General features: G+C 39.6%; 1 long non-coding RNA gene across 2 annotated transcripts in view; it reads right to left on the bottom strand.

Annotated features, from left to right (window-relative positions):
• Window positions 1-15,015, bottom strand: part of LOC110256949 — a 465,513-nt gene that overhangs the window by 340,560 nt on the left and 109,938 nt on the right. The window lies entirely within an intron of this gene.

Below are 15,015 nucleotides of genomic sequence, written 5' to 3'. Positions count from 1 at the left end.
TTCAACATTTTGTAATAACCTATATGGGAAAAGAATTGAAAAGGAATGGATACATGTATCTATATAGCTGAACCACTTTGCTGTACACCTGAAACTAATGTGTACAGCAAAGCGATTCAGCTATACAGATAACACAACATTGTAAATCAAGTATACTTCAATATAAAATAAAAATTAAATTGGTAAAAAATAAAAATAAAAAGCACAAATGAACAACAACAAAAATCACTGTCTTTGGCACATTTAATGATTTCATTCCATCTACTTTCCAAGCTGTGCCCATTGGGTCCTCCAAATCAGAAGCTTTAAAATGAAAATGAATTGGTAATAAATAAGGTTTGTATCTAGTGGTAACATTTTAATGCTATAATGCAAGTCAATTATATCTTTCAAGAAAGTAAGAGCTGTTTTCAGTGTCATCTGCTATATTTATTGCACAAAATCTAAAATGGAAAACAGTAGTTAGCTGTAAACACTGAGCTAATGGTCTTCTTTCTATTCTAGATCTAATGAGGCTCAAAACCTGCACAATGGGAAATAATTTAACAACAGTATTTATATAGATGATAAGTCTGGTTCTCTGACCCATATGGTGATGTACAGCAATGTTGCAAAGTAGATATCTTCCAGATGGACATTAAAACCTCAGCCCCATTCATTCCAGTTTCTCCACTGGGAGCTGACAAATGGAGAGGGCAAGGCTGGTTTATTTTTTAAACTGACCCGAAGAGTCCTTAGATTAGTTAATCGGTTTTGACCTCCTCTAAAAGAACCTTTGGAAGTTACCTCTAGGATACAATTTACAAAAAGGCGACATATCGTGACAATGTTTAACTGGGTTCTAAAAATTACTGTAATGCTCTAGGATTGGTGATCAGAACATTTGCATATAAGCCCGGGCTCTCCTGTATGAGTGTGAAAAAGGACTAAGCTTCATGAAGCCTCAGTTTCTACATCTGTAAAATAATGAGAGTAATCCATAGCTTACTCCCCTGAAAGGATGAGTGCTTTGTAAATTCTAAAGTTCCTAAAATAATCTGCTGCTATTTTTATCATTTATGATTTAGCTCTGAAACAAATCATGGATTGCTGAGCCCATGCCTCAGTGAATTCTGCCATCATGTGTTTACAATGAACTTTTGGCCTGTGACATGCTTTGACTCCTTGGCTAATGACTCCAACAGCCACATGTGAAGGGTCCTCTTTTGAGTGCTATGTGGGTGTGTTTTCCTCATATTTTCTGCAGATGTTTCAGCTGAGTGTCAAAGTCAGGCCTCTTGGAGCCAGCCATGGGGGAAGAGCTGTCATTTTCCATGACCCAGGATCTCCTAAGTCAAGCCCCTTTCTTTTCCTACCCAACTTCAACTTCCAGTAAAGTTCAGAGTTTCATAGAGAGAGAAGTGTCTTGCCCAAAGGCAAAATGGTATTAAATAGCCCACTAAGGACCTTGCTCATCAGTCCTGTTTTTTGTGGGGCCCATCTTTTGTTTTGAGCTCGAAGGCATCTTTGATTTCATATTGTCTCCAGCAGTTTCACGAGATCAAATTCATCAAACGCATCCCGGATGATTGGGGCTGACAGTTCAAATGTCAGTTTTAAGAATCGACATCCAAAATGACTTCACATTAAGATAAAATTGCAATCTATTCATTCAATTGTCTGCCCTTTTCATCTTTACTACCACACACACAAAACCATTAGGTCCTCATATTAGAAACAAAAGTCTCTTAAGAAACCAAGTAAGAAACAATGCCTTTTCAGGGTGGTCAACACTTAACGCCAAAGGGATGAATCATTAATACAATTCAGGTATCACTAGAAGTATTTAATGTTCCTAATTACTGCCCCTGGAATCACACCAGGTAGGACAGGAACTGGGCCCAAGACAAATCCAACAGCACATTAAATGTTTCCTCTATCGAAAACGCATGTCATGGGTTGAGATGACTTTTAGGAAGTCATACAATAGGATACAAAGACAATATGATGAATTAATTTTCATATTTTCATCCCTATAGTCTACTTTCCACCCACAAACAGCTTGTAAACATCTTGGCATAATACCAGTCTGGTTTTGTACTTTTTATAATGTATCAAATAAATAATCCTGTTCCAGCTCCCTGCAAAAATCCATGCCCTGATATACTCAGAAGAGTTTATGGCTGTTAATCCCGTGTCTCTGTTTGCCCTTGGATATTTCCACGGCGATTCTCCTTCTACTTATGGGGAAATAACCCATTTTATTGTGCTTACTGCCACATGATCAATTTACAGAATCAGTTACTGACCAAGTACATCACATTTTAGTTATTTCCTTCAAATCTCACTTCCTTTCAATGGAATAGGATGGTCCCTAAGGAGAAAATTCCTTTTTTTTTTTCTTCCCATGTCACAAAGCAAAAATAGCATAGAAATAAAGAGAAATTTACCTTACTGCTTTATGTAAGAGGATAGCTGATATTAACTCATGTTTTTTTCTTTTTAGAGCTGCACCTGCAGTATATGTAAGTTGAATTGGAGCTTCAGCTTCCAGCCTATGCCACAGCCATAGCAATGCCAAATCTGATCTGTGTCTGTGACCAACACCACAGCTCATGGCAACACTGGATCCTTAACCCACTGAGTGAAGCCAGGGATCAAACCCATATCCTCATGGAAACTAGTTGGGTTCTCAACTCATTGAGCCACAATGGAAACTCCAGATGTTGTTAATGCTTTGAAATGTTTCTAAGAGGTAGCAAACACACGTCTCACACCTGTGCCCAAGTACCCACAGACTCAGTGAATACTGATCTGGGGTTAGAGATGGATCAGACAGAATACAGAAAATGTAGGGCAGAAGAGATAGTTCCTCTGCTTAGGCAGAGACCAGTTTAAAGGCACGCGGTTAAGGTGAAGCTCAACACAGACCCACATTAGTAAGCAAGTCCTCTCTGAAGGTATTTGGGAAGAAGACAGTCTCAGCTGCAGGCAGAGGTATCAAGCAAGGTGAGTTCGAAACCTAGTTGTAAGCCAGAGGTGCCATGCAGAGGGTCAAATGAAATTTCTAGAGTCAAAATCCAGGGCAGATGGGACACAAATGAGAGAAAACTGGGATCCCAGTCTCTGAGCTGGAAGTTTTTAGAAAAAAAAAAACAAAAAATTATATCCCATCCCCTTCAGCAGTATCCATGCTGTCCAGAAGGCATGGGAGGGCTTATTAATCTTGGGAACAGGTAAACTGGGGTTTGCTTTAAGTATGGCTCCTTTGGAAAGATAGATAAGAGAGCTGCATTAAAGTTTTCAAAAACGTTCTTTGAATTATCCCTCACTTTCTCCCAAATCTCTTCTTTCGGCAGCTGTCCCTATTATCTTTCTCCCCAGACTTGCCCAGCTTGCCTTTACTATCTCCTTTTCTCTATGTACTGTCTTTACTCTTCTTCCCCCCATAAAGATTCTCCTAGTGCATCTCCTCCATCACCCGTTTTTTCTAGAAAAGTGAGCTTAACTCAATTAACCCTCTTCACTCACTCCATTTTCCTTCTCAGAAAAACAAAGGCTTGTGCGACCTTGACAAAATGAAATACCACCTAGTTAGCCAAAACCCACTGTCTCTCAATTATATTTTTAGGGACAATTTATTCCATCAAGGTACATCTTTTTCAAGAAGCTTTCTTTCATTTCCTCATCCACTCCCTGACTTCCTTGCTCACTCTCTCAAAAATTCATTTGACAAATATTAAGGTTTTGTTTGCAGAGGAACTGTGTTAGATGTTGAAAAAGTAAAACGACTAAGACACAGTGCCCATCTTCAGAAAGTCACAGTCCTTTGGGGAAGGGGGACATCTAAATAAATTCCAGCTGAGTGTACTCTAAATAAGTACAGAGTCATATGGAAGCATAAAAGAAAAAGCCATGATTTGCCTGAACGACAGGGGGGGTTTCAAAGCAAAAATATATTTGGGATGGTCCTTGGGGAGATGATTAGAAATTCTTCAAACAAACAAAAATGCCAAATAGCAACCATCAAGCTTGTTTGCTCCAGAAGTTGTGTTGAGCCCTTTTCCATGGATCAATGTGGATCATCTCATTTAATCCACATGATAGCCCCAATGAGACTGATATTTTTTTTCTTTATCTAACAGATCATGAAATGGGCAAAGAAGAGTCAGTTGCCCAAAGGAGATGTCAGACAGAGAAACATGCATGCAAGGCACTGTCTGTGAAAAACCAGAAATTACTTGGGGAATGATCAGTCATTTCATGTGCTTAGGATGCAATAGGAAAGAAATTCTATGAGAAAAAAGTTAAATAAATGAGACCAGGACCATATCTGGAAATGTCTTACTAGAGTTTGAAGTAATGCATTAGGCAGCATGGAATACTTAATGATTTCCCCTTTCTTTCCCCATAATATTTAGAGAAGAGATATATGACCCTACCAAGGTCCTCTCCTGCTCTCTCCTTGCTCTGCTAATTAACTGCCATTGTGGGATGTGTGGACTGAACATAGATGCCCTGCCTCTTTGGGGTAGATGTGCTTGACTTCAGCTACAATAGTTATTACTTGGGTAACTCAAGGTTTCTCATGATTGAAATAGTATAAGATTCTGACAATGATGAAGAATTACAGTCCAAGGGATGGCTTTAGCCATAGGAAAACTTCCTCACTCCCTACATCATGTTCAGAAAGAAGTTCTGTTGAATGGGGATTATGGTAAAGTTCTGGTTCTAAGGAATGCCTTCCCCTAAAATCATTTGGGACATCCCCAAGAGAGGAGAAGCCACTCAATATCCAGAAGCCTTGCTCAGCCCTTTTCCCCATGCATGCTGGACCCTCCAATGCCATCACCCAAGTGCTGAGCAGAAGGAGCACCTCATCTTCCTGGTGGGCTTTGACCTTGACTTACAAAAGGCTTTCAGTTGGCTCTTGCTGGAGTACACATATTGAATTGCTCAAATCCTTCAACACAAGAAATTTAGGTATGCCAAGCAAAGACCATGGCTTCTTCGTCATCTATGATAATACTTAAAAAGATGTCAACAGAAACAATTTTAGTTAAATTGAGCCTTCCGAAGGTTCTCCGCCAAAGCAGTGATGGGATTGATGTGAATGCCTAGGATTTGGGTAGGATGAGGCAGAGAAGTCTGAGGTTAAAAAAGAATAAAACACAAGGAAACAACTGCAGCACCAGGTAGAAGCTGCCACGTGACAAAGGAGAACTCAGAGGAGAGAACACCTCTCTTTGCTGAACATTTTCCCCCATAATTGTGTAATAAATAGAAAACTGAGCTCTGTTTGATATCATTTCTGCTTCATCTTCACAAATAGAAAATATAACGGTAAAGCAAAGTAAATGAATAATCCACAAATTGAAAAGCCTTGACCTGACTATATTCTTGCTTCCCAGTGTAGGTGGACAAATACAGATGCTGTCACATTCACATCATGATAGCTCTGTACTGATGAACAATTTGTATTTTCCTCGTTCTTTTCTCATCGGCTAAAATAGAGCCCAGCCCAAAGCAGAGAAGCCTGACAATAAACATTTCTGGGAATTCTCATGGGTTGGCAAATATATGCGGTTTTTTTGTTTGTTTGGTTGGTTGGTTTTTTGTTTTTTTGTTTTTTTGGTTTTTTTGGCTTTTTGGCTTTTTGCTATTTCTTTGGGCCGCCCCTGCAGCATACGGAGGTTCCCAGGCTAGGGGTCGCATCGGAGCTGTAGCCGCCAGCCTACGCCAGAGCCATAGTAATGTGGGATCCGAGCCGCGTCTGCAACCTACACCACAGCTCAGGGCAACACCGGATCCTTAACCCACTGAGCGAGGCCAGGGACCAAACCCGCAACCTCATGGTTCCTAGTCGGATTCGTTAACCACTGCGCCATGATGGGAACTCCATTATGTGTGTTTTTTAAAATCCCTGTCAATCATTTTATGCTGGCCATTTTTTTCCTCTTCTGCTCTACTTCCTCCCCTTGAGTCCCTGCTAAAAATCATACAGCTAATAAGTGGTAAAGCCAAACCATGACTCAAATCCAATTCTGTCTGTCTTTGTATCTAATACTCCTAATCAGACTGGATTCTCATTATCTACTCCCAAGAAAGAATGGATCTTGGTCAAATTAATGAGTAATGACCCAAAGACATTAACCATATCCTTAGGAATTTGGGGGCCCTAAATTGAATATGCTACTATTCAACTAGGAAAAGAAAGGGAAAGCCAGTTTGCAACCAAAACACCATTTCATTCACTTATGCCTGCATTTCATTTATGCATTTATTCAATTGATTTAATTAATTATTTTATTCATATATATAAATACATATAAGCAATATATATTTATTTTACATCTGTGAGCCAGATATTGCTTGAAGCTGCTCACATGCTGGGGAATGGGGCAGCCTAGCCCCACCTCCCATATTCTTGGAGCCTACAATGGAATAGAAATTAATATCTTCCAGAAAGCTTCCCTTCCCTAATCCATCCTGCAGATCACCAGACTAACGTTTCCCCTTGGCTCCAAAATCATCAGTGATTTGACAAAAGCAGCGCAATTCTTTTCCTTATCTTTCAAGGGCCCTGGTATGATCCTAATCTAACTAGCTATCTCTAAGGCTATTACTGAAATAATCATGCCACTTTAAACATGATGCAGTAGAAAGCCCACTAGACAAGGAGAAAGGAGGAATGTAGATTTGAATCTCATCTCTGCCACTATTAACTCTGGAAACTTAAACGAATAAGTTAATTTCTTTGAGCCCCAGGTACTGCATGTCTTAAATTAGAAGAGGGAATAGATTCAGATTCAACAGAGTTAAGGACTATTCATTGAACACCTAATATGTATCTGAATTTCACAAGGTATTTCCCCATATTACAATATTTACTTTATTTAAACCTCAGTTTAATAATGAGCAAAATGTAGACAAAAGATGTTGACTTGAGGAAAGTTACATATCTCCTAATTCCATAGGTTTGGTTTGAACAAAGCTGTCTTGATTCCACTTTAAGACTGGAATGATGACCAGTCAGATGACTACAAGGGACTTTTCCAGCTCAAAATTTTGACCAGTCAGATGACCAATGACCAAAATTTTGACCAATGATGACTAATCAGATGACTACAAGGGACTTTTCCAGCTCAAAATTTTGTTCCTGTCACCTTTGACATTTTATCTCTACTTCTCATCTACTCAGCACCAATCCTTTAGCCAAAGTTGATTTCTCACTGTTTCGAAAACATACTTTCCAGTGCTTATGGAATCCCCTTTTCCTCCTATCACCCTTTACATGTCTATGTAATTGAGCAAGATGACTTTTTCCCTTATTCCTTACAATCAGTAGGTATATACTCATACACATTATTCATGAGATCTAAGATATTTCATGTTTAAGCACACCTAAGTATCATGGGTATAAATTAACCATTACATATCAAAATACCCTAGGTGTTTTATATCATGCAATGTGTTTCAAGTCCCATTATAAGCAAACATAACAAAAGTCCAAGAGTCTATAAAAGGGGCAATTTTTTTTCTTTTCTTTTTTTTTTTTTTCTCTCTCCAGGGCTGCACCCATGGCATATGGAGGTTCCCAGGCTAGCCGTCGAATCAGAGCTACAGCTGCTGGCCTATGCCACAGCCACAGCAATGCTGGATCCTCAACCTTCTGAGCGAGGCCAGGGATGGAACCTACAACTTCATGGTTACTAGTCGGATTCATTTCCTCTACGCCACAATGGGAACTCCAGGGGTAAATTGTAAATAAGGGAATTTTTCAGATAAACCTGACAAAAACAGATATTCCAGAGATTAAAATAGAATGGTATTTATACCTGTCCCCATCTCTGGCATCAGAAGTCAGAACATCGAGGATATAAAAATTCTGTGCATGCCAGATGGTTGGGCCATAGAAAGGAGGATTCCTTTGTTTCCCAGATGCATATGCTGAGACCTAATTGATTATTCAACAGATGAGGGAAATAAGACAAGAGTCTCGAATTAGCCAAGAAGAGCTCGATTTCATTGCAGCTTATCTCTGATTTTAGTGGAACTCACACCTGAAAAGTTCCAAACCCCTAAGGAATATTGGGAAGATAGGGAAAGAACAGGTGAAAGGGAAAGTTCCTTTTATGGCTGCTATTGACCATAAAAGTAGAATTGTTTTAAAAGCCCACATGTCATAAATGCATCATTTAAGTAAATCCACACAGTTTGAGAAGGAAAGTAGAAACCAGAGATGGTGCTAAGAATTCCAAGTCTTCTCCTTCTGTAGTTAGATTTAGTCAAGACCTTTCTAGAACAAGAAGCATAAAAAATCTCTGTTATTTTGTCAAGATTCATCTTAAACACTAACTGCTCTGTGAAATGTGTGTTGATTACTCAACCTTAAATGGCTCTGATCATTCTTATCATTCCTTTCTTTCACCACCACCCTTTCCCTGATATATTATGGCTATCTTTATCTTTAGTCCTAAAATTCTTTGCTACTTTTATGCCTGGGTTTTCAAGGACTAGTAAGTCCAGATCCTTTGTCCAAAGAGCTCCTCAAGACATTGGCTTCTTCTGTCTTGAATTCCATACATGCTCTGTCATGATCTTTTAAGATGTATGCCCATCTACAAAATCTAAATCACCTTGAAACTCACCCAGGAGTTCTTTGAAGAGATTCCTTCCATTCTTGAACCTGTGTGCTACTCACATGAATTCAGATTTAGTCTCTCCCTTACTCTGGAATTCAGAATGGGATTCAAAATAGCCAACATGGTATTATTTTTCTGGCTTGGCATTAACAGTTTTAAGTTAGAACCACACCAGAGCATCATAGCATGCATGGAACGAACTCAATTGTCTTGTCCTTTAAATGTGGATGGAATTGCTCTGCCCATCAATGACTAAGAGGCTAGCAGAGAGTCTCTCTGCTCTATAACTGCATGTCTGTCTTAGTTTTGTCCCCACTGCCAGACCATGCAAGGGCCCAAGGTGGGCACTTTCTAGCACTCATCTGGAGAAGTAGAAGTGACTCACACATGTAACTCTCCCTATGAAAATAGCCTCTTGCCTGTGGACAAAACAAAACAAACAAAAAAAAATGTCTGTCATTCACCAAGGTCAAAGTACCATGTGCCTATCCTAAAGCCCCTCATCCAGGTCATAGTAGTTCAATGCCAGCTATACAACTAAAAAAACTCACCTGGGCTAATACAAACCTCAAATCACCAATGCTAAAAGACTCTGCCCTCACACTAAGTCTATGTCCAAAATCCATATATCCTGGCCCACCAAAAGCCTTGCTACAAGTATAATTTGCTCCCCCCAATTTCGCTCTTTGATATTAATTTCTTGGTGCTACTTACCAATGAAAAAATTATTGGAGGATTTTGAAATTATTACCTGAAAACTCCAGCCTCATTTCTCCTGCCCGCCACTTAGTAGCAAAAGCCCCATGCAGCACAATGCAACCCAAAGTGAATGCTTTATGCAGGGACCTCCCTGGGTTTCTAGGAAGAAGGGCTGAATCATGCCAGTTATTCTTTCCAAATTCACTAATCCATAAGTCCCCCATATTCACTGATGGGGAGTGGATTATGAGGTAAAGAGAAGCCAGGAGACATAGCTGATGGAAGAAAACATCACAAGTAGGGGCAAACCATCTCTCCCTTCACAGTATGCAGCAGTGACACAGTATTACCTCACTAGCAACACCTTAAAAAAAATCTCATTTAATGGATGTTCCGAATACATGTAGTTATTGGCATGAAACTGAAGTGGAAAGAAACCTGGGTGTTTTTCCTTTGCTCTTTTATGGCCACCCTAAGAGAAAACCTTTGTATGTGTGAAATTTGCAAACCCTCCTGAAATATACATTAATTCCTAACACCCCCCCACACACACCCGCCCAGCACACAGGCTTAGTCAAGGGATGAGATATTTTATTGATTCTAAGAGGTTTAATTAGGGAGTTCTTTCAAATTAAGTTCACAATCAGTCATTTCTCACTCTGGCTCAGGACATGTTTCCGACCAGCTGTTTCAACTGCTTTTTCCCACGTGGACTAGTAGGAAATACCAAAAGAGGTTTTTGTCCTGGAAACATCACGGTACTGATTTTCCAGGTGGCTGTCCCAAGGCTTAGCCAAGGCCAGGCTTCCCCCATATCTGCATAATTGCAAAATGTTAAATTGGAAAGGATAACACAAACCATCTAGGATAATGCTGTCATTTTTGCTCAGTTTAAAAAACAAATCTGCTGAAAACAAGTGATTATTTTCAGGCTCCTTCAATAGCTGCAATGGTACAATCCAGGCTGGAATGCACACCATGTGAGCCCGGGAAGAGGAATCTCTTTGCTTTGATGTCTTCTTCATAGCTCTTGGACCAAGCAAGGGCCATCATTTTGATTGCTCTGTTCTAGTGGCTGCAATGTCATACACTAAGAAAAATAGGAACATGAGCTAAAACAATTATGGTTCCACCCAAAGCGCCATGCATATTTTTGTTAGGGCCAGAGATGGTGAGGTGCAGACATTCTTCATCCAAAGTTGTTTGACCTCTGCGTGATTGAAAGTAACATCTGGTCTCCAGGCTTCCAGCGGTGTTTCCCCTATCAAGAGGTAGCCAATTGCAGACAGATGTGACATTTCCTCAACACGCTGTGTTGACATCACTGACATACACCATATTTGAACAACAGGCAGCCAAGCTTCTCAACACCTTTAAATCCAGAGCAAATTCAGTCCAAGATGGCGGCAGAGCTATCCCCTGTGTGGACTTTTCCAGAGAGGAAGAATGAGTCCAGATCCCATGCTGACCACTCTCCACATTTTTTCTGCTCCACATCCTGTCACTTAAGACCCAATGCATTCTTTTTTTTATACAATCAATGTGAATCACAGAACACAGTACTAAAGTTGTGAACAAGTATCTGGCCTAAAAAAAAGCAAAGGATACATTTTCAATTTCAGCCACCCACAAAAGCCCTCAAATGAACACTCTCTTCTACAGCTGTCATGTCCTGACTTTATTCTTTTTTTTTTTTTTTTGTCTTTTTGTCTCTTTAGGACTGCACCCACAGCATATGGAGGTTCCCAGGCTAGGGGTTGAATCGGAGCTGTAGCTGCTGGCCTACGCCAGAGCCACAGCAATGCCAGATCTGAGCCGCATCTTTGACCTACACCACAGCTCATGGCAACACCAGATCCTTAACCCACTGTGTGAGGCCGGAGATCAAACCCACATCCTCATGGATGCTAGTAGGGTTCGTTAACTGCTGAGCCACAATGGGAACTCAGTGACTACATTCTTACTCTACGCCTCTAGCCTCTCCATATTTCATTCTCTCCTACCTACCACTCTGTAGCCTGGCTATTCTATCCTTGATGAGGTTGGCAGGCAGAGACTATTACCTCCAACTGCCCTAAGAAGAAACTTTCATCCAGAAAGGGAATGTAACTGGCCAGACGTCACCTAAGTAGTTTGTGGTAAACTAGGATTAGAACTTGGGACCTAATTCTAATTTCTGTTCATTCCAAGAGATCGAAGAGAAAAGTCATACAAACACTCAAGAGTAACTAACATACCATGAAAATGTGGCTATTATATTATTTATATTGTCAGTGTTATTATTAATGACAGCAGCTAGGATTATCTTCTCAATCATCTTTTCACAGAAAAGTGGCTGAAGTGGCTCCTTATTTTGTGAATCACGTGACATCAAGGGCATTGCTTGGATTTTCTTCTAGAACATTTCTCCATCTTGACTTTCCTCACTTCCCCACTTTTACCTATAAATGGTATTTATTGAGAGCTTATGATGTTCTAGGTACTATTTAAAGTGAATTAACTCATTTGATCATTATAGGAGATAGAAATTGGTATTCTACTTATTTATAGGTGAGGAAAATCGAGCACAACTAGTTAGAAATACAGACAGGATTTATACCCAGACAGGTGCCCTGGCCTATGCTAGGAATCCCTGTACTGTGCTCCCTCAAGTCATACACTCGTCATACACTCAGATCTAAAGGGTCAGGTTCAATAGTTGCTAAATTAATTGAAAAAGTTAAGACATATTACAGAATGGGAGAAAATAGTGGCAAATGATGCAACAGACAAGGGCTTAATCTCTAAAATATACAAGTAACTTATACAACTTAACAGCAAATAGCCAACAACCCAACTGAAAAATGAGCAAAAGACCTAAATAGACATTTCTCCAAAGAAGATATACGGACGGCCAACAAGCACATGAGAAAATGCTCAACATCACTGATTATTAGGGAAATGCAAATCAAAACTACTATGAGGCACCACCTCACACCAGTCAGAATGGTCATCATTAAGAAGTCCACAAATAGCAAATGCTATAGAGGGTGTGGAGAAAAGGGAACCCTCCTACACTGTTGGTGGGAATGTAAGCTGATACAACCACTATGGAGAACAGTATAGAGGTACCTTAGAAATCTATACACAGAACTACCATATGACCCAGCAATCCCACTCTTGGGCATATATCTGGACAAAACTTTCCTTGAAAAAGACACATGCACACACACACATGTTCATTGCAGCACTATTCACAATAGCCAAGATATGGAATCAACCTAAATGTCCATTGACAGATGATTGCATCAGGAAGATGTGGTATGTGTGTATATGCGTGTGTGTGTACACACACATACACACACACACACACACACACACACACACGCAATGGAATACTACTCAGTCATAAAAAAGAACAAAATAATGCCATTGCAGCAACATGGATGGAACTAGAGACTCTCTTACTAAGTGAAGTCAGAAAGAGAAAGACAAATACCATATAATGTCATTTATATCTAGAATCTAAAATACTACACAAATGAACCTTTCCACAGAAAAGAAAATCATGAACTTGGAGAACAGACTTGTGGTTGCCAAGAGGGAGGGGGAAGTAGTGGGATGGACTGGGAGTTAATAGATGCAGACTGTTGCCTTTGGAACTGATGGGCAATGAGATCCTGATGTATAGCACTGGGAACTACGTCTAATCACTTCTGATAAATCTATACATGTATGTGTAACCAATTCAATACACTGTATAGAAGAAAATTGACAGAACATTGTAAACCAGTTATAATAAAAAAAAATAGGCAAAGCAGGAAGTCATTAAAAATAAATACATACCTACAGTTACTCTATGAATTTATTTAAAGTTAAAACAGCCTTTTTTATTTTTCTTTTTTGCTTTTCAGGGCCACACCTGTGGCATATGGAGGTTCCCAGGCTAAGGGTCAAATCAGAGCTGTAGCTGCTGGCCTACACCACAGCCACAGCAACACGGGATCTGAGCCATGTCTGCAGTCTACACCACAGCTCACGGCAATGCTGGATCCTTAACACATTTAGTGAGGCCAGGGATTGAACTCTCACCCTCAGGGATACTAGCCCAGTTCTTTGCTGCTAAGCCACAACAGGAACTTCAAAACAACATTTTTTTAGCAACTAATACTTTCAAATCTTTCAAAACCATTGAACTTAGCTTTCCAAAAACCAAGTAAATTTTTTTTGTTGTTGGAGGCTCATACCTCTTTGGTCCACATAATTATAACTGTAAGTTTTAAGGGGCATAAACAGGCTTTTCAAAGAAACACAATTGGCTCTTGGAAAATATGGAAATAAACACTGAACACTCAGCTGACCACAGGTATCACTGCAAAGGTTTGCAAGAAGGAACAGAAACCATTAGTTAGCCTAGTAGGTTGAGTCAATGGGGCTTAGTTAATGTAGCTTCTGCTGTATCTAATGCTAATATGCTATTATGCTATTAGATATGCTATTATGTGGCATATCTAAGTGGCATACGATATCTAAATCCTGCTATTTCTAAATGAAAATTAATAAAAACAAGGGCTCATGTAAGTATCCTAACTATTGGTTTAAATAGAAAATGTTACATTAATTTAACAAAGAAGTAGATCAAAGGAAGAACATAAGAGGCTTAGGAACTGTCTAATTATAGGAAGAAGAGAAGAGAGGAGACAGAAGCAATTCTGAGGGTTTGTGTTTGGTGTCTAGAAGAATAAACCCTAGTATGAGGTGGAGAACATTTGGTGGAGATGGGATGGGACTGTCAGAATTTGAAATGAACAGAGCAGCAATGAGAAAATATCAGGACACTTGGACTGAGTGTTTAATCTTGGAACCAAAGTCAAGGTTGGAGAGCCTAGCTGAGGCTATAGATTTGGGTAAGTTCTCCAAGGAAAAGAAAGGGGGAAAGGGAGAACAGATTTTTGAAGTAATACAGAATCATTACAAAGTGTTGACAGCTATGAATTTGGTCTCAACAGCTATGAATTAGGGGTCCAGGGAAAGCAGTAGAGGAGTGGTCCACAACTTCCTGCCTTGGCAGCTGGCACTCCTTCAAGAACCTAGAGCACAAAATGAAGCCACTTTCTTTCAACAGTTCTAACGGCAAGTGACTCTAGAAATGCCCTTGTTCCTTTTTCTAGCATCTTCTTTGTGTGATGACTCCGAGACCTTGAGGAATGTAAATTCAATCCAAGGGATCAGTTGTGGGTATTAGCGTTTGGGGACGTGAGTGTAAAAATATACATATAAATAAAACTCAATGAGATCCTGCTATATATAGCACAGGGAGCTACATCTAGTCACCTGCGATGGAACATGATGGAGGATAATGTGAGAAAAAGAATATATATATATATATATATATATATATATAAACACACATATATATGTACAACTGGGTCACTTTGCTGTACAGTAGAAATTGACAGAACGCTGTAAATCAACTATAATAAAAATAATAAAAATCTTTAAAAAAAAACCCATGAAACTCAAAATAACAATTGCTTAGCCATCAAAGAAGCCCAATTTTCATTGAACTTCCAAAGGACAGAGTTACTAAAAGGTTCATGTATGAAAATTAAGCCAATTGTCCTGACAATGAAGGAACCAGGCAGGTTAAACTGATATAGGTGGGATTAGAATGAGACTCTTGCCACACAAGGGAGATGGGTCGCTTTTTACA

The sequence above is a fragment of the Sus scrofa genome, chromosome 15 (assembly GCF_000003025.6).
Source record: "Sus scrofa isolate TJ Tabasco breed Duroc chromosome 15, Sscrofa11.1, whole genome shotgun sequence".
NCBI classification, from domain to species: Eukaryota; Metazoa; Chordata; class Mammalia; order Artiodactyla; family Suidae; genus Sus; species Sus scrofa.
The sequence above is the reverse complement of the archived record's forward strand: the minus strand, read 5'-3'. Positions and strand labels throughout refer to the sequence as shown.